Here is a 24,570-nt window from a genome sequence, read left to right as displayed (position 1 = left end):
ATTGTGTTTTGCAGTACGCTCGATAGGATTGTGCTGCACAAGACTACGTAGTTTGCCATTATTTTTATTTTGCTCTTTTCGTTTCGCGGCACGTCCCATCGAGACGATGCGTTTTTAAATGGGGGAGTAATGCCACGTGCATCGGCGAGCAAGCGCGCGCGTGGCCGAGTGGTTACCGCGCTTGACTTTCGCGCGGTAGGTGTAGGTCCGATTCCAGTCAGGCGGACTGTCCTTTTATTTATTCTTTCAATTTGGCTTCCTTGTAACTTCGAGAGCATTCTCGTCTGTTCTAGTTCCGAATATTCTACGCACCCAAAGTTCTACGCCGAACGATCCAGAAACCCACGAGGATACATAAGAGGCTCCGCAAGGCGAGCGGGGTCAGTTTCGCCTTAGCTTTCGATCCTGCTGCTTCGCCGCCTCATCACTTGTCATTCGTGACAATATTACTCCGTCCTAGCTAGGCAAGTCACGAACCTGCCCATGTTGGAGTTCGACAAAGTTCGGCTTTTTAGAGCTTGCAACAGGATGTTCGTGAAAAGGTGGACTGAAGTTAGACTTTTGTGCGCATGCTCGAAAATATAAAAAAACGAGTTGACTCCACCCGGTTGAGGAAGAGTGCAACATTTGTTCGGTGTTTTCTCATCACTGGCTCACATTATCAACTAATGAACGCAATAAAATTATCTATTTTTGTTTTTATATGATGTAAACATTGGTAATCACTTTATGAACTAGAAAATAAACTGTTCCTAAATTATGTTTTTTTCCCACAATTCCAGATCTTTGTGTAAGAAGCCTGGGGACACTGTCCATTGGTCGAACTTTATTGAACTTTGCCAGAAGGTCGAAGGTCAGCCGAATCAGTCGAACCGCGAGGTTCGACATCGAACCCCGAATTCGATAAAAGGTTCGTGACATTCCTAGTCCTTGTACCAATACAATAATACCCGTGCCACACGGGCAACTCGAACGCCACTTGCAACGAATGACATTTGTGTGATCGGCGAATCAGCTCGCAATCTGTCGCGCGTGGAATGCGCCACGCCCGGAGTGTCGCGCGCTGATTGACTGTCCGCTCAAATGTCATTCGTTGTCAATGGCATTCGAGTTGCCCGTGTGGCACGGGTATAAGACCCCGGAAAAGAAACCAGCTTTTGTCTAGGAAAGGAGAAGCTAGGTGGGATCGTTCCGCTTCAACCAAGAGAGCGAAGTTCGTCTTCATTTAATCAGTGGAATATGGCAGAAAAAAGGAAACGTCGAAATGCTATTGAAGTTCTACGTAATCTGTAACGAAGCACTGCAAAAACAGCTCAAGTCATGTTCACCACTTTCGTGTTGTGTTGCTTATCCTCAAAACGATGCATTGTCTCGATGATGTTAATTCTTCCCGAATAAGCCAATAAAATGTAAGAATATAGAAATATAACTACAGAAGAAAATTGGCGGTAAACGTGAAAAATTTAAGTGAGCAGCAGATTTGGTTTTCGCCTCAAAGTTCGGGGTCTAATGTTTGGCAAATTCCTTGATTTTTATTTTATTGCTAATTCCGTTGAATCGGAAAACTGGTCGTTTATTCTGTCGTAGAATGCTCTGCCCTGCCGTCTGATCATAAAAAAAATAGACGCAGGTAACAGAAGCAGGGTGAATTAAGTTTGCATTCAAAGCGGTTATCGCATTGACATCTACTACAATGAAACATCGATTGTCTTTTTTTTATTTATTTTAAGAAGTGTTCGCCCGCGTTCAAAGCGTATATTTAGTTTCACCATAACTTAGGACGTGAGCAGCGTTGTATGCCCTTTAGTTTAATATTGCAGCCCCAAAAAATGGAAACTCATGCGGTTTGTCATTTTTATTGAATGTGCTATCGCCAGCTATACCATTTAAGCGCACTGAATGTGGACGTCTACTATGTGAGTTTGTGTTTTATGTTTTCAAGCCTTTTTCTGCGGTCTGATCTGCAATGAAATTAAGTATAATTTTGTTTTTCATCGCCTCTCAGATGTATTCTTACTGTAATTGAACCGGTTAAAAAATGTATTTATTACATACTAATAATGAATCTGAGCTGCTGAATCTTAGAAATATCACGAAGCAACAACCGATGTCCTTATCCTAGAAACTATTTTATCAAGTAAAGCTCCGTGAATGAACTCAACAAATCGAGAAAAGAGCTAGGAAATATTAGCAAGCAGAAGCGTATTTCAGATAATACACAAGCTGCAAGCAAAATTCTCGTTCTTTATTCTTTTGTGAACCGGAAGTTTCACCAGTGACATCTTTAGATTTGGTTTGTCTATATGACTACTTTGGGCCCTGGCCTGATGTGATAACAAGAATTGAAATGACACCGATGGGCTGACATTTTTATTAAAACAAGAGAGAACCTTCATGGTCGTCCCCGTTGCTTAATTCACTCAGGAATTGACCGAACCCAACGTGTCTCGAAGAGCAACAATCAGTTAATTAGATAGTTCTTGCTTTCTAGACGATTTTTATTATATCATTTTGCGCAAATAATTGCATTATAGTGGTGATATGTTTTATTTTCGTTTAAGGCGAAAATTCCGAGCTCTTAGTTCTATCGGTGGCTGTTGCCTCTGCTGCTCGAGAGTTGGTGCAACCGAGATGTGTCTTTTCACAAAGAACGCGCGCTTGCAGCCTAACGGAATTGTTGTACAACACAAAGAGGGTAAGAAGCAAAAGCGAAGCGAAGGGGAAATGAACACAGGTAAGTTCAAACTTTGTAAAATGCTACTTTTTGAGCCAAAATGAATGAGAGAGATGAGATCGCTATGGCGCATGCCACTTCTAGCACATGGGAACAGCTGCTTGCCTGCGGGCCTCTCGTGCCAGCGAGTCGTGGGCCGAATGCGACCCGGGCGCTGCGTTTTGCGACCCCTGCTATACACTACTGTCTGGAGAACCTTTTTTCTTCGCGGCTACAATCCGCTCTTCTATGCGCACAGTTTGACTAGACTTTATATTTTATGTGTTCGTTTATATACAGTACTCATATCTTCGTTGCGGCGTTGCACTCTAGGCAGCCGCTTGCAGTATTTATTTCTTAATGAACGTGCTAAATTGGAGATAGCCACGCATTGCTAGTAAAGCAAACATCGTTAGTAGTATTGCGATTTAGTCGTTCGGGAGAACAGTCCGACAACCGGTAAAAAAATATGAACATGCAATGCTACAGCTATTGGCGATACTCGCATATATGTCCATAAATACGATAGTTGCCCATATATAATATTGCGCAGGAAATGTCTACCCTCTTTACGATACCGCAATCATTGACTAATTTATCCACCTACTGCTGTGGATTGTCAGACATATATCCTACATCATTGGCGTGTGGAAATAGCTAACTAAGGTTAGGCAATTATTGCTGCTTTTGTAAATACACACTTGACGTATTTTTCTGTTATTTAGACTTCCCATGAACACAATGACGCCAAGCGAATATCTGCGTTGAATTTAGCTTTAACTGCGGCTGTGAAGCTTCCGTGAACGTTTGCGGAATGAGGCGTCTTTGTTAGGCAAGCCGGTGACGGTATGCGGTGGAAACTGACAGAAATGAGGAAACGAGAACACAGGGGTACTCCAGAGAGCCGATCTCTGGTTTGGAATGATTAGTCGGTGTGTTCGATTGCAAACAACCAAGGCCAAACTCCGAGCGCATTCGGAGAGTGCGTAGAGTCAAATGCAACTAGCTTTGCGCCTACACACCAATTCCTTTCGGAGCTCGGTGTTCTGACATAACCGTGCCCTCTCATCTCCCCCTTTCCCTCAGATTCCACCCGCATTGTTATGCCAATCATGCTTGAGGACGTCTGGAAGATGACGTCATATATTAACGGCGACGTATCGTGCTTGGCGGTAGAGTATAAAACGTGGTGTGATCAAGTTTTCGTCAGCAATTGCTCTTTAAGCAAGACTCGAGGAGACGCGCTTCGAAAGCCCGCCGACGATGCGAGCACTAATTATTTGTACTCTCCTACTTCTACATGGGTAAGATACGAACTCCATTCTGAACTGAATTCAACTATAGAATTCAACTTAACATAATGTTAAAATATCGGTTGCATTGCCCTGAAGGGGATATATCGGAAGGGGATATATCGGCATCCGATATGCCGATATATCGGCATATCGGATATATTATGCAACATAATATTTCGTTATTTGTCGAGTCCTAACTTAACCATGTAAACTTCTTTAAAACTTTGCACATTCTCTCAATATGCTTTCAAAACATTGAATACGTTTATCAGCCAGATTTTATGTAAAGATTTGACAGTCGTGTGTGATAAACAAGCGGTACGCTTACGCCAATGCAACAGAAAGCACGCATAGCCCATTGCAGGGAATGCTTAAAGGGGTACTCCACCGATTTTCGAGCTACCTGAACTAACTATATTTTCTGACTCCCCGGCCTTTAGCCTTTTCGGTATGCTATTTAGCATCGCGAAATTCATAATAGGTATTGTGAAATCGGCAAATGAAAATGGTGCAAAAACCAATATTCAAATATTCGCGCACTTTTCAGTGCCGTGACGTCAGAGGCAGGCAGGCTTGCCAGTCGAGCAAGTAGTCTAAAAATAGAATATGCATGCCAATCATTTGTTCCCCACTGGAGTGCGGATACGGGAGCGAGCTTCCAAAGCACTCATTTGACACCAAGAAACTGCTTCAAATCCGTTGGGAACAACTTCTGCAGTCCAAAAAGTTAACCCCTGCCTTCCACTGACGTCACTTTTTCATTGTTGCCAGTAGATACTTTCAGTTTGAAAAACATGGTGAAGACCAAAACTGTAAATTCAATAACTTCGCGAAAAAACAATATTTTGATTCAATATTTGGGATACTATTTTAGCAATGTTTATTTGTTAGTTTAGCGAAATTTCAAGCAAATTGGAGATGATTAAAAAAAACGGTGCAGTACCCCTTTAAGTGTCGAAAGTATGTTTAACATATACTTAGTTTGAATCATGTATACCTAATTATAACAAAGCACACTTATTCGCAACCCGCGACACCCACCAAAGAGTCCGCGGGAATCAAACTCCTGGTCGTGCGATCCGAAGTCTAAAGTTTTTTTTTGCTCGGTACCGCAAGCAGGCGAAATATGGCGCCAGCAGCTGTATTAAGTATGACCCGTCGTCGATGGTCACCTCCTGTATCACTCGACTGTCAGTGGCGACCGATGCTTAGTTCAGCATACATACAACGCTGGCGGCCATCGGCGGCTATTCACGCTTAGTTCAGCATACGTTGTCCGCAGTCAACCGTCGGCAGAGTCATGCTTAGTCTAGCATAGTTCGTCCTCAGATAAACGTCAGATGAGAGGAAGACTTAGGTTAGCGTACTTAGTGCCAAATTTTGGCTTTTTTTCTAGTCTGCCTAAGGGGCGCCGAAGTAAGTGTCATACTTGAGCCATTATTGCCAAAGTAACGCCTCATTTGGGTATTTCGGGCATGCCAAAGTTTCACTTTTCTCTGGTCCGTCACAGGGGTGCGGAAGTAAGTGTCATACTGGAGCCATAAATGCCAAAGCAACGCCTAATTTAGATATTTCGGATGTGCCAAAGCTTAGCTCTTTGGTCCGCCACAGTTGTGCCAGAGTAAGTGCCAAACTTGAGCGATAACTGCCGGAGTAAATCTTAATTTGGGGATTCGAAGCATGGCGAAGTTTGGCCCTTCTCGGGCTAGCCACTGGAGTGGCAAATACAACCCAAAAGTGCCAAAAAAATTTAAGAAGCCTGCCTTAGTTTGGAATTTCTTTGATGTGCTACGGAAGTGCTCTCTCACGCGCGCCAGAAGAAGATTTAAATTAAATAAGCGTTGGAAACACGATGGCCAAATGTCATCATCTCCGTTCCCAAGCAACATGGCGATAGTTGGCGGTGTCGTGCCGGTAATATTTCCCAGAGAACCCAATGACGGAAATAGTTCCCAGAGAGAGAGAGGAACAAGGGGAATAAAGGAACGATACAAAACTACAAATACTGCTAGTTGACTGGTGCGCGATCAAACAAGTCCGCCTGGTCGTAATATCGAACATAGGACGTCTCAATTTTCAGTGGACTGCCGTACGGACGTTTTGCCCCGGCCTAGTGTTCGCGCAATATCTTGCGAATACTCTACGATGCGTCTGCTCCGTATTGGCAAGTCTATACTGCATAGGCCGTTGCATATCCTTTGCAGCATATAAATCACATACACGGACGAACACAATTTTTTCAATCGCTCCCAGACATTTATTAAACCACTATCATTACACAATCTTATTCTCGACATATTTACAAGGGTCATTCTTTTCTGTAAAAAAAAGCAAATTACAAAATAGAATTAATACTGTTTTTATGCCAAGCAGAACTAAAAAAAAAAAGAAAAGGCTCAAGGTAACCTAAGCACTTTTGAGTTGTGAATGCGAAAGCATGCGTGCCATTCTTCCGCTGCTGTGTTTCGTTAACGGCGTATTTGCGTCGGCTATGCGAGGGCTCTCCCACCTCTCGCTGCAGGTCTGACCTTGGACGCTTCGTGTTAGAGCAACACTCGCGGCACGGACACGAAGCGCCATGGGGCGGCGGTCTTTAAAACTGGGGCGCGCAGCTGCCAGTAGGAGCCTCGTCGACGCGCGCCAGTCAATGGGACCGAAGCCGAAATCCAGCAGTTTTATTCTGGTCCTTTGGGATCAGGAAAACTAGGCGCCGTTGTCCTGGCATTTCGTGTGGTTTTATAGCTGGGAGCTGGCTGCACTTGGAGAAAGGATTTAAGGGGCCGTTTGGTGCGCTTCAAACTGATGACGTTCGGCTCGCTCCATAGGACATTTAATGCTTTCGCATTAATAAAACACACAAACAAAACCGTGGAGATTGAGAGGAAAGCAGAATTACTACCAGAAGCAAGCTTGCAGTGTACTTACTAATAAAAGAGCGATCTCATGTAGTCCTCGATAGATGCATAATTCGACTCGGGTAGCCCAAAATCACAGCTCAGAAAAAAAGTTGAGCACGCTCAACTTAGGTCTCGTTGTAGGCGAAGTGCCATTTTGTCGAAGTACGTCCAACAAATACAGCTCGAGAATTCCACGGACTCCGGCAAAAACACTTTCATTAACGAAAAATTGGCACGGACGTATTTCGGTCGTTGACGACGACAAACCATGGCCGCATCTGGAACGCACGAAAGCAGCAAAACACTGAAGACGGCGAAACCAACAACCCCGGAGATCCGATCAGCGCGGGAGAGAGAGTCACGTGACAAATTTTCGTCGAACCGTCTTTGTCCTACGTGTCCCACGGAGAGAGGCGACGCGTTTCTCTCCACCCTTCTGATTTGCTTAAAGCAGCCGTCGCGCTCTCTATGACAGCCGCACGAAGGCACAAAAGCAGGTGGGAGGCTTAACAAAGGGCGAGTTCGAAGGAGCATGAACAATGCAGCTAAGCTCCTTCTGCATTTGACTGTAAGAAAAGCAAAGACAACTTATTAAAAAAACAAAACGTGCAGTACAGCTAAAGCAACAGGGGAAGGTGTGAATCCCGACCTGTTCAATAGAAGGGAAAAGACGACCGGGAGAATCTTGGCCCCTCTTTCTAGTTCCTCCTTTCCCTCTTTTTTAGAAGGTTAGCATACGCTCTCTCCCCTGTAGCTTTGGCTGTACTGCACAGTTTTAGTGAGACAGAGTACGGGTAGTGCTTCGCAGCCGAAGCTTGGAATCTCACTTTTGGTTAGCGGGAAGGGGGGGGGGGGGGGGGCGTATGAGTGAAAGATTGTAAGTGAAAGGACGGCCTGAATTGATGCTGTAAAAATGATGCAAATTAGAGTTCAAAAAATCGTTGCCACCAGCATTTCATCTTGCACCTCTTTTTTTGCCACGTCATCACGCTCCCGGCCCGTACGCGAAGAGAGCCGGCTCCAACCGTAGCCTCAACTTAAGGGTGGGCAGAGTATAGCGATCTACAACCATGTTCCTCGCGCGAGCCGCTCCGGTCCTAACACAACACGCGCCGTCTCGCAACTGCGAGGCGTTGCGGGACGGCGCGCGTAGTGCGGCTAATGAAAGGCGGTCCAACCTAACACGGAACATGGTCATGCGGAAATGCTCGAGACGCGGATGTAACGTCGCCGCTGACGACAACGGTTACGTTTTTTGTGTTCCGGGGTACGCATCGGATGTTGAAAATGTTAAACTCTTCGGGACCCGGACTCGCCCGTATTCTGTTGTGGCCAGTCTGGGTAGGGCGGTCCACCATCCCCGCCCTCTTCGCACAGTGTTCGCGGAAACCGGGTGGGGTTTGCGCAAATACTTTGCGAGGAGAAATGTCAGAGCGAAGTCAGCGTTAGTCAGAGCGAAGTCAGCGCCGGAGCCTTTCCTCGTGGGTTAGCTGCTACATTCGCTCCGGCAACACTCCTAGAAGACAAGGCCGTAGTGCTGACATTTTTGCGTCACGAATGGAGGCCAATGCTGGGCACAGATTGGAAAAAAATGGTGCGTCAGCGCCCGGTGTCGAGTTAAGTTTGAGGCGAACGTTCACAAAATTTTCGTGTTCAGTCTGTGACAGCGTTGGCCTTCGCTGATCGACGACATCTTTATGAGCACAACCGCTTTTTATCTGAGAGGTGTCGGCTACGGTCGCCGACTTCTCTCCGCTCTTTCTGACATTCTCTCGAACTACCCCTCTGTCCTTATCATGTGGACGTGCAGAAACCGGATTTGAGAGAGCAGGCCCTTAGCAAGAAGACGCTATACTTGAAACGTGGTTGAAATATATTGAATATGCATATTATTTTTTCATCCATTCTGTAATTTTTCTTCAAGTTCGAAATACACGCGTAAAGTATTCAGAATATATCATAAATATTAACTAGAAAAGATTTTAGATATAACAGAAGTATAATTCCTTCCCCCTCAAGATAAACATTTCTTTAATTTAGTAAGTGGTGTCTGCGTGGTATTTGGAGGTACTACCACATACATCGCACAACAACACATTCAAAAACGAACACAAACATCATGACGCACTGAACACGTGAATCACTGTCCCGCTGACTGCTCCAGAGCCATATATAGCCTACATATTGAAAGTAATCATTTGGCCGGTGACTACCTCTGCACTAATTAACGTTCCAAGTTTTCGATCTTCTCCTCGGGAGTCTATCAAAAAGAAAACAGTGTTTTGAAGTTTGTGGACGATATGTCTTACTAAAAAGCATTGGAAATACTAATAATAATTCGGCGCAGTCGCTAAAACAACATCCAGAAAAACGGCTCATAGAAGAAACCTTCCCAAGCAGCACAAATTTGGCCAGTCATCGGCCAATGGCTGGCAATGGTCCTTAGCCAAGTGGCCAGACAGTGGCCAGAGACTGGCCGGTGACTGGCCTTCATGTGGCCATTGGCCAATGTACACTGGCCATCAGCCATCGGCCAAGCATTGGCCAATGAACGACCCCTCTCTGGTCACTGGCCAAAAGACCATCGCCAGACATTGGCCATTGCTTGGCCAAAATCTGTGCTGCTTGGGTTATTACTTCTCTGCATAGCACCACTTAGAACGAAGAAAGTCAAGGCAGTATCCTCTCTTTAAAATAGTTATTTAGCTTTTCTTTAACACTTGACTATTTAATATGGTAATTAACGTCACTATATTAAAGTCACTACTCACGTCATGTACAATGGTGAGTATGTAAATTCAGTGATTTAACATTGTGCTAACACAACCAGGCCAAACTTATCTGCTCACAGCAGTTGCTGAAGCTTTGCAGCATCAGGAAGTGTTGTGGTTGTAGTTCCCGAACATCGTTTTTGATTGGTGTGCAAGAAACTTATAAGGTGTGTTTTTGATAGAAAAAAGACAACAATAACATAAACTCGGCTGATTTCTCAGTGCGATGCTGCACAACTTAATTGACACTTATCGAACGTTGTATTTAGGCACTTCAGTGTACTCCACATCTACTTGAAGTGCACTTCTAATTGGCGAGTTTTTCAATACTTTGGTACCTTAAGACGAACTACCAAAGTATTGCAGTCAAAACGTACTTGGAATATAACACAACAGTATATATGATTTACAGGTATTTTAAGAGTATTCTGCACATATTTTGATCGCTGCATTTTTTTAGGTTTGGAGCATATTTTGCATGAAATAAATTAGTATCTGAAGAAATCTATATGAGATGTATTTTGTGCCTGCTAATTTAATATTTGCATATCTTAGAACGCATGAAGATTACTTCACATGTAGTTTAAATAAAAGTAATTAAAAGAAAAGATTCTCAGAAACATATTATGATACTAAGTAAAAAAAAAAGTGTATATTTTCGATATATTTTCAGTGTACATACAATTATGAACTGTACTTAAAATACACTCAAATTAGAATGTGGGATATTTCAAACATCTTAGTTTTCGCTAAGGGGGGGGGGGGGGGGGGGGTGCGCGGACACACGCAGCAACAGCGATGCGATGCACCAAAACCGACGTAAGCGTAAAGCGCACGACACAAGTGTAACCAGGTGATGACTCGGTCATTTTCTAACCTCGGGTGCACTGGCGACTCTGACATTACCAAATACCTCAATATTTACCTGCCTGTGAAAGCACAAATTTAAGACGTGATAACAGCTAACTAAACTAATCGACAACGTTGCAATAATTAACTTCTCTGGCAGCTTCAACGCTGTTTGGGAAAATTTAAAAAACCCCCTTAAGTACTTTCCTGTTACACCCGCTTAGAGGTGGCAGTAATAAAATTATTGTAAACTAATTAGAGTATTTCAATTACTTTCAACAGTAATTTGTAATGTAATTTATTACTTGTTTCTTTAGGTTGTTTTCAAATATAATGAATTAATCGGGGTCGGTAATTCCAATTAAATTTCGCAATGACTCTTTTAGCTTCATAGATTTTTTGCTTACCTGCAAAACTGGGCAGGAATTCTTTTCCTTTTTTTTTACAAAAATACAGTTTTGGGTAGAGTAAAAATAGAAAAGAAAAAGAAATGCATTGGGCGACTTATGGAAGAAAGCATCTTGAAGACCACAAACCTTTTGAGTGGAAGTGAAGAAATAGTGAACGCATGCTCTCGAAAAAAACAAGACAAAAACGACTTAAATACTAAAAAAGTAAAGGACTGACTTTTTTTTTTTTTTGCTGCTGACATAAATATGGTAAGGGGTGCTTGTGTCAAGGCTCCGCTGTGTCTGCTTGAGGCGCGAGTCTTGTGTCTCGTGCAGGCTTGAGATAAAAGCACCCTTCTGCAAGATTTTACATTATCCTAAGCCCATAGGTTTTGACAACGCCAGGGTTTCTCGATAAGACATAACGTAGAGGAAACAAAACGTTATTGCCCCTTTGTGAGGACAAGTAATTAACTAGCCTGACAATCCGGATGCAAAGAACGCGACAATAAAACTAGAGAGTGTATCTTTGACTGGGGGTAGTGGTGCCATGAAATTGAGGAGCGCTTTAGTGGAGTTGGGTACTACCTTTGGAGTGGGTTCTACTCCCTGATACTGCGGGTGCTGTTCTATCACCAAAATCATCACTTTCTTTACTGGTCAGAATGTACCGTTCAAGACAAAAATATATAAGTGCAGGATTGTGATGCTAGATGTACCGTTATATTTTAGTCGCAAGAGAAGGATCGGGGTGGAACAGGTGCAACAGAGGATTCTAGTTGCTTGTACTTCACCGTAAATAGTGTAAACGAAGTTAATGGCAGAAAAAAACTCATCCTTTTTTTTTCTATGGCCCAATAAAAAAAGTAATTTAAAAGTAATGCGGTTACGTTTTCGAAGTAATTAGTAATTTTAATTCGTTACCTTCCCACCGTGGTAGCTTGTAATACAATTTAATTATATCTTCACCGCTTCCGGCAAAGCATTTAGTAATGTAATTAAATTAAGAACTAAACTAATTTACCTGTTCTGCACCCGCTTATTGAGATGGATACAAGTTGCCTATGATAGTAACACACGCCGTGCACAGTTTCAAGTTGGAAACGAACGAGACATTAAGCGCAGGCTGCGTATATGTACCATGCAATAGAATGAAAGGTTACTTTAAAGTTTTTTTAGAGCGCAGCTCTTAGGCACCTGTTCCCATCTTTCGCGGTGTTAGCGCCGGCGTAACCATGCTTAATTTAGTGGGAAAATTAGCGTCACGTGACCGCAACACCAATTCAATTCCCCTCCGAATTTAGCGGGGAAATTCAATTTCTCCGCTCGGTTTAGCGGACAAATTGACTTTCTCCACTAGGTTTGGCTGGAAAATTTACGTCACGTGATCTAAACACCAATTTAATTTCTGGCTAAATATAGCGAGGAATTCAATTAGTGTTTAGGCCACGTGATGTCGATTTTGCCGCTAAATCAACCAGACAGACTGAATTCGTTCATACTTGACGTGCTACCAAGCCATGCACGTCATTTTCTCTGCTAAATATAGCAGGGAAACTCAACTGGAGGAGGGGAATAGAAGCAAATAGAGGAGAAGGAGGAGGAGGGAGAAAAGGGGGGAAGAGGAGGGAAGGAGGGGAGGAGGGGAGGGTACTGTGGCGGGAGGGGCATATACTTTCCTCCGTATCCTCCCCTCCCCCTCCTCCTCAAGTGTTGCGCTATAATTCCGCATTACAGAGATTAGTAAACGTCTTTGCTTTTTTTTTTTTTTTACATTGCAAAATAGTCCGGGACGCCGAAAGCAGCGCACACACCAACTACGCGGTCGTAGGCAAAGACCTCAACCCAAGAGGCGGCGTTGGTTATACTTGTACTCCATCCCAGCTTAAGCTGAGACTGCAGCCAAAGCTACAAGCTGTAGGTAATCAGTGCTCCTTGCTTTGAGACCAGCATTTCTAGTGGGAGTGCTCGCTTTGTGGAAGAAATTTTCAAAGCAGCGACCTCGTGCTCTCATGCCTGTAGCATAAGGGGCAGTCTCAGCTTAAAATGGTACTCAATCAATCAATCAATGAATCAATCCTTTATTTCACATCAGAAACTGATGTAGGCTGCAGGGGCAAAAAGTCAAAAGTTTGACTTGACAAGGCCTCTGCAGCCTTACAATTGGCACACGGCGACGTACTACACATGAAGTAATAACATTAAGTTTTCAGCTTTTAACATTAAGCAAATAAATAAATAAAGAACCAGAAGAACAGCATAAGTTAAACACGCTGTTAAAGATAACAAAAAATCATATATATATATATATATATATATATATATATATATATATATGTACATACATATATACATATGCATATACATACATATATATACACGCATACATACACATACATACATACATACGCATCATACACACGCGCATATACACACATATATATTAGGCACATAGCATATTTAGGTACATGACAGGACTAAAAATAATAATCGTACTACCTCAAGGATAACTGAAACATACAGAACACACGACCCCACAATACAAGCAAAATTTTAATACAGGAAAAAATGTCTAATTGTACTAAGATTCAGTCTCTCGATATTGGTTAAATTATGCTTCTGAAGTTTATTTAGAATAAATGGAAGATTATACCTTAGCATTTGGAAACCGTAATTTTCCGGCGATTTTCTGAACTACCCCAACTAACTATAATTTCGGAGAGAGCATCTTTACCCTTTCCGGTATGCTATTTAGTATCGCTAAATTGAGGATAGTTATTGTAAAATCGGCATGTGTACATTATGCCAAAAACAACATTCAAATATATCTGTGCGCAATGTCGTCAGAGAAAGGCAGGCTTGCAGGTCGAGCGAGCTGTCTATAAATGAACTATGCCGAGCATTTGCTTCGTCCAGCTGCGCGGGCACTGGAGGAAACGTACAAGGTATTCATTTAACACCATGAAACTGCTTTTAACAAGTTGGAAAAAATGTTCGCAATACCAAAAGTGAATCCCTGCCTACCCCTGACGTCATTTTTAATTGTTGCCAATAGAAACTTACACGTAAAAAAAAAAAAAAAACGCGCTGAGGTTTTGAATTGGAAATTCAATAACTTCAAGAAAAAGTGTTTCGGTTCAATATTTCGGCTTCTATTTCAGCGATGTTTGTTCCTTTGTTAAGGAAATTTTAATCACATCGTGGCCTATAAAGAAGACGCTATGAAATGATTTTTCACCTTTCGTTAAACACTAGTTAGAATCATTCCCTAACGTTAATAACCGAACAAACTTGCCTTTTTTTTCTTTCTCAGCAATGACAGTCGCCTAAAATATTCAAAAATATAAGCCCCCAACGTTGATTTCCTCGACCACGTGGCCTGGTGCCTATACTATGCCGCCATCGTTAATCATAGCCATGCGCTGGAGTTGGCGAAGTAGAAAACGCGTGCTGAGCTCCAGGCATTGTTAGAGTTCGGCTATTCGCATCACCGCAGTGGTTGGACACGAGCCACTACCGTAGTGTCCGCCGAGGCATTGATTGTTAGGAACCGAAGTCGAGTACTTACGCAGTTCTCGTGTCCAACCAATGAGCCGCGCTCAGTTGCCATAAGGCGGGTGGTTTTGATCCTACCATTAGGTCATCAAACTTTTCGAAGGCAAAACTGAAAAAAGAGAGTCCCCTTTTATTCTCACAATTTCACCGCGAGAAAGAAGCTTCTGAATAAGTGACGGTCTATGCGGATATAGTTGGGCCAGACTATGACCAATAGGCCTCTGCAAAGTCATGAAGATTCCAACCCGATATCGTTTTATGTCCTCTGTATGAAGCAGTCGCTTTTGTCGTATTGTCCACCTTGAAATTACTAAAAAAAAAAACGCAAAAGGGGCGATATCTCCATTTCACCCGGTGCCCATGCTCTAGCTGAGTCATGTAAACTGGGGTGCCTCCACGTCCGCTAGATCCAAAGCGGACATGAAGGCACCCTAGTGCATACATGGGTAAGTTGCTCGCAAAATGTAATTTAATTACAATTACAATTGCTTTGCACCAGTGTTGCGGAATGGGCACCCCCATTCCATTCCAATTCCATTCCGGGGAATTAGAGGTATCGACAATTCCATTCTTTTCAACTCCTAGGAATGGGGGCAATGGGCCCATTCCAACTCCTGAAATGGCTGAATCGTTCCATTCCTTTGCTCTAATTCCTAAACATAAATAGATTCACTTAACAGCCGCATTGCGTTGCATGGTTTGGCAGAAATATTCAAAATGTATTTAGAAACACAAATACTGGAATATGTGAAAATAGTTGCTCAAATAGTGACACCCAAGTCTCAAATATATCTGTAAAAATGTATCACGATACATATCGGAAATACATTTTAAAGAGGCAAAAAGTGTTTCGAAATACAAATACAGGAATACATTTTAGGGAGCGCAAAAATATAAATACTGATAATGCATTACATTTTTCAAATTTCGTTGAGACGCCAACTGAGATGAGGCTTTAAGCTTGAAGTGGAAGGTTTTTGTTGTCCCGAAATTACTTTCCCGCAGGCTTGGCACTTTGCCTTGAACGTAGTGGTTCCGGACGAAGAGTCTTTAATGGGTTCAAAAAAGGTTCCGTCAAGGATTGACCGCGCTCCCTTCCATGGCATCCTGTCTGTCTGACCAGTGATGCGAAAAGACTTCGAACTCTAAATAAATTCCATCAAAGCATCACCACTTCCCTGTCCAATAAGGGCGCCCCTGTCAGCACTGATCACTTGACGTCACGGTGGGGCGAACTAGTATTGCTACTATTGTTGTATATGCAGGTGTCACCTTGAACATGAAACTTTACCCACGCTGCTGTATGAAAGGACAGTACGTAATTTCGTTGTAGGTGACCCCGTTGAAGGCCATCCAGGCAGTTGCATTTGGAATTTTCGAGAAAAGTGGAGCGCCTGAAGCATCCTGAAGCACACGTCTTTTCTTCTGTTACGTTTGAAAAATCGATACGGTGGCATCCCTGTTGTGACGGTCCTATCTGCCGACCCTCCGCTTCCAACGGATAAATGGCAATCCTCAAGTTTCGCCTAGCATCATTCAAACAGAGACCTCGTGGATTGCAACCTGAGATGGCCGGCACAGGTGCGAGCTCTCCGAGAAACAGCCCGCTCGAGACGAGCTGCAGGTGTACGAAGTCTGGGTCCGCACAGCGAGGCCACGTCTGGCCTCCTTCCTGGGTATCGGATCACCAGAGCTGCGGGTCACGTTCACGTCGGCTGATGACGTACCCTTCAGCCGTGCAATATTTCAGGCGCAGATGCATTCGGATTTGTGTTGAACTTCACTGGTGAAAGGCGCTACCACCGCCCCCCCTCCCCCCTTTGTTCTTTGCTTTGACGCTTTTTTTATTGCATTTTTTTGCGTATAAGTCTGTTACGGCCTTACACGGGTTTGTAGTTTCCCGCTCATTTTATTTCTGAACAGCTGACTCGCTGCCTGGCTCGGTATAGCTGAACGTAAATAAATACATAAATAAAGATAAAGAATTTGGCGCATTCCATTCCCATTCCATTCCGAGCAAAAGACATATAACTCCATTCCCATTCCATTCCCTTCAACGTTGCCGCCATTCCCATTCCATTCCGGGGTCGAGAAAATGCGGAATGATTCCGGAATCATTCCAACTCCGGAGTGGCAACTACGCAACACTGCTTTGCACCAACAGTAGTTCAACTACAGGTACAATTACTACCATCTGAAAAGTAATTATTTACAATTACAAATTTCTTTTAAAAGTAATGCAATTACTTTACAATTACTTATTTTTGAGAGCGACCCAACTTGAGCCATATTACTTTAAATGAGTTGTATAGAACGCAACATATTTGTTCATTCTTTGTTCTAATGTATGAGGAGACTTAAGCATCGCTGCCTAAATGTCACGTATTGCACTACTTTCCGTTTATGAATTTCGCTAAATTCGTGAGAGAACTTGTCAGCTTGCGGCAATGAAGTACTACGTTCTTATATTTTTAATAAATTATGATAAATTAGCTCATACGCCGGAAAACGCCGGATCGCCAAAGAAAAAATTTGGTTGACAGACATTCGTTAGCCAGTCAACTTAAAATGCGGCAATTAGTTATATATGAATATATTACATCTGTTAAGATAAAATAATAGGCCCCACGCGCTGATATGACCACATGCACATACATATATTAACGCATTGTAAATTATTGGCATTGAGTTGAAATTATAATTATTATAGTCTCCAGAAAGCTGATGCAAATATAATCCGAAGTAACACCAACAGCAAACAAACTTGAAAATAATACAAATATACAAATAAGTGACAGTACCAGAAATGGGATCTAAAAAACCGACAAAAAAAATATTCATAGAAAATCAAAATTTCAGACCTCGGCTAAAAGCTGAAACTCAGTTTTTTTTTTTTTCTTTCAATATTTTGTCATGTTTACGCTATTGTTTTCTGCTCGCACCGAAGCCGGCGTAAACAGCGCCATTCAGGCAGACTCCCAAGGGGATTGTCTCCCAGCCCGCAGAGTAAACAACAACAACAACAAAAAAAATCAACGTGAGGCCATTTTTGTGCGTGCGTGTGCGTGCGTGTCTACGTGTGCGAGTATGTCACCGAGCGCCAGGGCGCTTGCGCGAGCTCTGAAGCTTTCAGAGAGGTTCCGTCGGCACCAGAAAATATTACAAAAGTAATTGTAATTGTGCCGCAAATTGTGCAATTACCGACGTTAGAAAGTAACTAAATTGCAATTACAATTTCTTTCGAGCCGAAAGTAAATAATCACAATTAAAATACCCCAAAAGTAATTAAATTAGAGTAATTTGAATACCGTAATTGGATTACAACCCAGGTATACTTTAGTCCAAACACAAGCGCACACTATCAAGACGCAACGCACTCTGTAGACTGTAAAAAAAAAGAAGAAACACGGGTTCCGGCTTTTGAACTTGCTTTAGGCTTTCGGTTGGATCGCCATCACCGCTTCCTGCCGCGATGTCACCGCTCCGCACTAAAACGCGTTCAAACGGGAATGTCCGAAAGGGCACTTACATTGGCCGCGCTTGCGAAACAACCCTCCGTCGGGTATTTCATGACCAGCATCATCATCAGTGCCTGGAGCTTGTTTTTATACTTTTGCAACGGCAGTGCGCCTGGCCAACAGGTAGGCTTCAATCCTTCAACCCATGATTGAGAGCGCTTTTGAAGAGCTGCAATACGACGTTCGTGAGTGCGCAGTTACGTGATTTCCACGTAATTAGTGGTCTTTATTTAACGTCCAGAAAAACAAACCGTGTAAGAGGATTTTTGATAAAAAGTATTGAATTGTATGCTTCTGAGGACGGCGTACAAATTTATCATTGCAACTTTTGCTTCAAGTAAAATATTTTAAAAAGTGCAATCATTAATGTTAATTGATTATATCATTGGGCAAAACACGAAAAAATGGTCTGATTTGCTCGAAATAAAGAATGTACTTATTCCTTTGCGTTCGTCTTCCTAACATGGTCAAAATGTCTTTAAACCTTGGCTTAAGGTGCATGGAACACCCTGAATATGATTTCGATGCTTATGCACTGCTTGCTATGGGCTATGCATTTTTATGGTACCTTGTTGTGCCTGTAAATCTTTTTCGTCTATCCCGAGCGTGACACTTTTCGCGTAAATCCAGCTGATTACCACAATTTGCGTTATCATCACACCGATACCATAGGGCGGGGATTCTAATTTGTTCTAATTGCAGGTTTAGCCTTCTACAAGCCAGGATTTCGAAAGCGTCCGTGCGTTATCCGCCTTGATAATAAAATGATTGGCGCGATTTCCATTTTACCGAAACTTGCAACACTCTAGGCATCCCAGTCGATTTTTTCGCTTCTGTCTTTGTTCATTTCGCTCTAGTTTAATGCTTGTCGCCTGTAGTTCTGCTATATTTATGTTCTGCAGGATAGGAGACAAACCTATAAGGGAAGGCGAATACTTCTTTTCTAATGCTTCTTATTTCAGAACGCTGAGCTTGGCAGCGTTGGGGTATACATCCTCCGGTATTCCCCCTATCCCCAAATGTACGGAGCCTGTAAGTACCACAAGTTAAGTCAACACGGTTAATATTTGGGAGTGTCTATGTGCCTATGAGTGTATACTAACTTAAAGACAATTGTGTCTACTGTCAGTTCAAGACGTAGCGAATACACACCAAACAACAGTAATGAAATTAAAAATAACAGAAGTTTTCAGGGCTAACCATTCAATGAAACAGAGAAACAACTGGTTTGGTAACACAGCAAAGGCTGCAGAGGAACATGTAGGGAAAAACAAAAGGTGAAAAACACGCAGTAAAGACTTTATAGGCCTGTTGTCACCTGGACCGACTTCCATTGGATCGTCATTCACTGAGTCTGATTAATCAAAACTATATTTCGTCTAAACCTGTTCGTAATTTTGTTTAGTCCCCTATGTCATCCCAGGGAAATTAAGTATTGATCCAGTTTTTCTTGATCTCTCTCCAGACCTCGGTACTGTTCTAAATTTCGTGCAGTGTTTTGCCCATTTCCCGCCATTTCTTCATTTCTTCAAATTTCCCTTGAATCAGTGAACTAATCTGCTCTTATCTAGTTTCGGTTTCTTGGAATTTACTCTTAAGGATTTGAACAATATTTTTTTTTACTTATAGGCTTCACTAGTAAGCCAGGCGGTGTTCTTCGCAACTGGTGGACCAATGTTTTTTTCAAGTTTACGCCAGACCGAAGTTACGACACGAATCTGAAGTGTGGTGTGTGTGGCGGGACCGGATCCGGTGTTTTCGACGAGTACACCAGATCGTAAATTAGAACGCTGGTCTGGTGTGGTTGTGTGTCCTAGCGCGACTTGGTCTGGTACTTTTACGTGTACACTGTTGCAGCAATTCAGACGCGGGTCTGATATTCTGGCGTATCTTGGCATGACAAGACCTCTGACTGACCCGGTTTGGTGTCTTGGTGTGATCCCTGTCCAGTGTGTTCTGGGCAGTTCCGGCCTACTCATACAGACATTTTATTATTTCGGTATGAAATAAAATATTTTCGATGCAAATCTAGGACATTGTGCAAAGACAGCACGACGATGTTTTAAAGGCTTAACTCTTTATTCGGTCACTTGTCAAGGCGTACTGGTACTCCTGCCTTGAGTTTGCATAGTTCCTGAATCAGCCGCCGAAGTCAATCTCATTTGATGACTTGGGTGCATGCACGCCCAAGCCATGCATGCACGCTGCCACGGGCGCGAAAAACAACATTCTCCTATTGCGGTAATACCTGTGTTCTATGCACAGTGACTAGGGAGCGTAACGGTACGGCGGTTTTCGTCTTCGGGGAGGGTATCGCCGCCACTCTCACCTGCAGGCCCTGGTGTCGGTGAGCGGGCCAGGTCCATTTTGAGCGGAGCTTGGAAGCTGGCTTCCGCCTGGTTGTTCCTCGGGCTCTCGGGTGTGACGATATCGTCTTGTGGTGGCACCCAAAACAATGAGGTCCTCGTGCCGCACCAACTGAAATACATGTTAGGAAGTTGTAGCACTCAACTTGTACGACGCTGGTCCTGTTTAAGCAAAAAGTGTTGCTCTCGACCACTTCTCACCACGTCTGAAATTTCATTCTCACGCTAGCGCCTATCGAAAATTGCTTTCCATTCCAACCGCCTTGACAAATTTCTAGCATCTGGGTGTATGGGCAACCCCTGATCCCTACATGGGAAAAAAGGCGAATGCCGAAGACAGGAGGGTTGCACTTGAGTACTGCACACGCGACGACCTGGCATGCTCTGTTCAAAACCCAACAAAAAGGACGTCGTCGAAGCCATGGTCAACGACAACAAGACCAAAGTCGTAAGAAGGTTTATGACCACTCTATTAAAGAAGCTTACCAGCTGTTTAGGAAGGACCATTACAATCGACAGGTAGGCCTATCAAATTATATTTCCTAGAACCATAATGGTTAAAAAGAGTCCTGAGCACGAGGTGTACGCATGCACATATTGCGCCAATTTTTCGTTGCTTTTGACGGCAATAACAAATGCCTCAAAGAGGACAGTTACTGGAGACGACCTCAAGCGCATCTGCCTCTGCAGCGCTCCACAGAACGATTGCTTCCTGCGCCGTTGCAAAAAGTGTCCAAAATGCAAAGCATCTCCCTCGCTCCATCTCGACGAAGACCAAGAGATCAGTTTCGCGTTATGGGATGCCGACGAACTCGTCAAAAAGGTTACGAACACTTCCGCCTTCCTGCGGGAATCGGAGTCATGGAGCTACAACTATATGAGTATATGAGACATTCTTACATCCGTGGCCTTCAACGAAGCCTGATACGTTACACAAGAACCGCCTTACCACCCAAGGCAGTGATGTTTCACGTCGACTTTGCGGAAGAATTGGATAGTAATCTTCCCAACCGAAGTGCAGAGTTTTCACTGGTAAAAACCTCAAGTTCCTCTCTTCCCATGTGTGGCTAGGTCCACGAAAGGCGGGAAAAACTTTGCCGTTGTCAGCGATGACACGACACACCGCACACGACACAGCTCACGCTTTCCTAGCTATAGAGGCCATCTCAAGAATCGCTTCCAAGTGCACAACCGTCTCGCGAGCCGTACTCTTCGGCAAGATGAATCTTTTCAGTCACTGAACACGGAAAAAGCGCATGTGATGGAGTAGAGGTGTTTAAATAAAAAAACACCACGCAACCCTCGCCAACTTAAGATCTTCGCTCAACTCAACGATTGTCACCGCTGAAGACTTGGTGGAAGTGCTACGTGAAAAAGTAGCAAATGTCTGCATGTTCCACCTGTCTCCGGAACGAGCTCGAGAGTTTTGTGCGGTGAAGCAAGCGGAGTGGACCACAGTAAAACATTAAAACATGTGAGAGGATTCCAGGCATCTTATGTGTTCATCATATGCCGAGAGGCCGGATGTATACATGACCACTTGCGCAATTGAGTGTTTTAAGCTTATGTATGCATAGTTAGCGAATTTGCAGAGTCGGGCCGTTGTGTTTTTGTGAATTTTAAGCTAATTAATGGTATTCCAGCTCAAAGTCCCTTTTCGCGTCAGTTATACTCACTCCTATTGAAAAAAATAATTAATAAATATAAAATACATGCCAAAACTAACGCTCAAAATGTTTGGTGCTATGCGGCAGAGCCGCTATGACGAAGACGTCGGCTCGCTCCGAGTGAAGATTTGTCATAGCTTTCCCCGTTCGGAGGTCATATTGCCGCGCGCAATATAGGCAGCGCTGCCGTAGCCTAACGATTCCACTTCCGGACGCGATAGCGAACGGACGTGTTATGCATCGCCCCTCGCCAGCGGCGGCGGCCGTTATCGGCCGCGGTGATAACGTTGCCCCCGTTTTAAAGGATCATCGTCTGCTGCTGCCGACATTGCCCACCGGTGAAGCGGCGAAACTCAGTGTGGCCCTTCACGCTGACCTAGAAGGGAGACCGTACCGCCTCGAGGACTTCCGGGACCCGTTGAAACAGGTGGGCGTCTTGTCAGATGTGGCGGGTCTGGGAGCCTACCAGATGAGTCACGTCTGGCTGCTCAAGTTGCGGACACCGGAGGCCAAGGCGAAGCTACTGCAAGCCGGGAGTCTCCAGGTAAAGCGGAAGATGTGTCTGCCGGTCGACCCAACCAAAGGGAGCTTCGCGTCAAGCTCCACTGGGTTTCCTTTGACGCGCCGGTTGACTCGATACGGCGAGCCTTCGAGCCTGTCGGGGACGTGAAGGAGGTTTCCCGTGAGTAGTGGAAGGTTGACGGCTTCGTTGACGTCGACTCCCCTACCGTCGTTATACGCCTGGCCCACAAGGAGGGCGTCGCCCTAGAGAGTCTCCCGCACCAGCTCCGTGTCAGCGGAGGCAACGTTTTGGTCGTGGTTCCCGGGCGGGCGCCCATCTGTCTCCGTTGCCGTGGCACGGGGCATATTCGTCGCGATTGCCGGGCTCCCTGGTGCACGGAGTGTCGCGCCTTTGGACACGAGGCCCGGGAATGCGCCCGTGCGGCCTCCAGCAAGGTCACTGAGGAGTCCACGGAGCTGCTGATGGATGAGGACGAAGCTGAGCAGGCTGCGACCCCGGCTACGTCAACGGCAAGCGTAGCGGCCGCCCCCGAGGGTGTCGCGGAGCCGTCCGATGTCAATGTCGCGCCGGTTGCTGGGGCGGCTGGCCGGGCCGAGTCTCCGGACGTTCCGTCCGTCGAGGCGGCGAAACCTGGGAACACGGCACCCGGCACGCACGACGTCACCGCCCCTGACTTGACAGGGGAATCGTCCATGGAGGACCAGGACTCCTCGGCAAGCGGTGCAGCCCCGAAGCGGAGACGGGACGGGGGAAGCGGGGACCCTAATGCGACGAGCCAGGAAGAGCCACCCTCCAAGGCGGCGCCCCTCTGGAGAAGACGGCTCCAAGTCAAACAGAACATTCCTGTGAATGACCAGAAAGGGGTGCAACCACCCCCCTAACCTGGTGTGCCCAGTGGCTCTCGGGCGTCGAAGTCCACACGTGGGACGGCCAGCTTCTCAGAACTTAAGGTCGGCACCATACGGTCTCCCTCCCCCTGAATGGCAATACGTCTCGAGGCAGCCTTACGCGTGGCCACGATTAATGTTCGTGGCCTGTCAGCCAGTCGTAGGCAGTGCCAGTTGGCCGTTTATTTTCTGAAAACGAGCTTGACATTATTGCCGTTCAAGAAAGCAAAATTGAAAGCCAGGAACACACTGATCGTATGGTGCGAAGTTTTCAGAATTTTTTTAACGTTTGCGTGTCGCATGCTGTTGGGTTTTCCGCCGGCTGTTGTTTGTCTATTCGGTGGTCAATTGGAGTGGTAGAAACAGCCGTGCATTCTTGTGGTTCCGGGCGATTTCTTTACTGCGATTTTTCGTTTTCTAACGCTGATTGGCGCGTTTTCTGTGTTTACGCGCCGAATCGCGAAGGTAAACGCGAAGTTCACCTTCGCGTTCACCTTCGCAAAAAACCCAAAAAACGAAGCAAAGAGCCTCCAACAAAGCCATGCGCTCCCACTCTCCCGACGCCCCGCATCGCACCGACGCCCCTGCATCGGTGTGCAACAATCTAAACGTTATTATCGACGGCCACGACACATCGGCACTCGTGGGCACCGGAGCAGACTATTCTGTCTTGAGTGGAAGGCTCTCTCACCGCCTTCGAAAAGTGGCGACGCCGTGGGAGAGGTCGCAGATACGAACTGCTGGGGGACACCTCATTACGCCTGTCGGAAGGTGCACTGCTCGAGTTGAAATCCGCGGTGAGACGTGCCCTGTCAAGTTCCTTGTTCTGCAAGACTGTTCGAGGGACGTTATCCTCGGAATCGGCTTCCTCTGTGAGTATGGCGCCGTCATCGACCTGGGAACAAACTGGCTGACGCTACGAAAACCTGCTCCACCACCGGAGGAACACAAAGCGACGTCATCCACGGTCCGCGTCCTCGCAAACCACGTAAACTTACCCCCGCGGTCGAGTGTTTTCGTACTCCTCGGGATCGATGAAGCTGCATGCGGCGAAGTTCTTCTCCAGGGAAGCCTCCAATTGCCCTTGGGAAGAAGAATAGCCATCACGAGAGGAGTAGCTGAACTTCAGGATGAGCGGAC

The sequence above is a fragment of the Ixodes scapularis genome, unplaced genomic scaffold (assembly GCF_016920785.2).
Source record: "Ixodes scapularis isolate PalLabHiFi unplaced genomic scaffold, ASM1692078v2 PGA_scaffold8__174_contigs__length_109621045, whole genome shotgun sequence".
In the NCBI taxonomy this organism is placed as follows: Eukaryota; Metazoa; Arthropoda; class Arachnida; order Ixodida; family Ixodidae; genus Ixodes; species Ixodes scapularis.
Note: the sequence above shows the minus strand (reverse complement) of the source record.